A 1,107-nucleotide genomic window follows, 5' to 3' on the forward strand; every position below is an offset into this window, starting at 1 on the left:
TTCCTCCTGCTCTCTCCCTCTTCCTCCTCCTCCCTCCCTCCTCCTCTCTCCCTTGTCCTCCCCCTCCTCCCCCTCTTCCTCCCCTGTTCCTCCTGCTCTCTCCCTCTTCCTCCTCCCTCCCTCCTCTCCCCCTCTCCCCCCCTGTCCTCCTCCTCCCCCTCGTCCTCCCTCCTCCCCCCCCCGACGCCCGACTTCTTTTTCTTTTTCTTTTTCTTCTTTTTCTTCTTTTTCTTGTCCTCCTCCTCCCCCTCCTCCTCCCTCCTCCCCCCCCCCACTCCTTCATAGAAATTGCCAGGTCCTCTCTCCTTTCCCTGGGCTGGGACAGGGGGAGGCAGCGTGGCTAATTTCTCTTTTTTGACATTTTTTATTGTAAAGGGGAGGGGGGCTCACAGTTGACATGAGTCAGGCAGTGAGTACCTGTCCTGTCAGCACGGCTGCCCCCTCCTTTGCTTCCCCCCTACTGTCCTTTCCCTCCCCACCGCCCCAGAGTGGCAGATTTCTGAGTGTGGGCCAGGATGAGAGGTAACACAGCATCAGTGAAAGCGAGGAACTGAGCCTGAGCCTAAGGTGTTCTGTGGTGTGTGTGTGTGTGTGTGTGTGTGTGTCTGTGTGTTTGTGTATCTGGGCCCCTGTCCCTTGGCTTTTTTGCTCAATGCTAGTACTCTGCCACTTGAGCCTTAACTCCACTTCTGGCTCTTTTTCTTTCTTTTTTGGTGGTTAATTAGGAGAATCTCACAGACTCTCCTAGACAGGCTGGCTTCCCACCTCAGTCCTCAGATCTCAGCCTCCTGCCTAGCTAGAATTACAGGAGCAACTGTGCTTGGCTCTGCTTGTGGCTTTGTTCTTGGTTACTTGGTGATGGGTCTCGTGGTTTGTCTGCCTGAACTGGCTGCTAACTGTGCTGCTTCCTGAGTCGCTAGGATTATGCCCATAAACCACAGATGCCCAGCTATGGGCATCATCTCATTTAATCTCTGTGTGTGTGTGTGCGCGCGTGTGCACATGAGTAGCTAGGAAGACAGGGGCGAGCCACCGGCGCCAGCCTCTTATTTTAAGTTCTATGCAGTAGCTGTTAGTTTCCTTTTTTGTTTCTGTCGGTCGTGGGGC

The sequence above is a fragment of the Dipodomys ordii genome, unplaced genomic scaffold (assembly GCF_000151885.1).
Source record: "Dipodomys ordii isolate 6190 unplaced genomic scaffold, Dord_2.0 Scaffold29, whole genome shotgun sequence".
In the NCBI taxonomy this organism is placed as follows: domain Eukaryota; kingdom Metazoa; phylum Chordata; class Mammalia; order Rodentia; family Heteromyidae; genus Dipodomys; species Dipodomys ordii.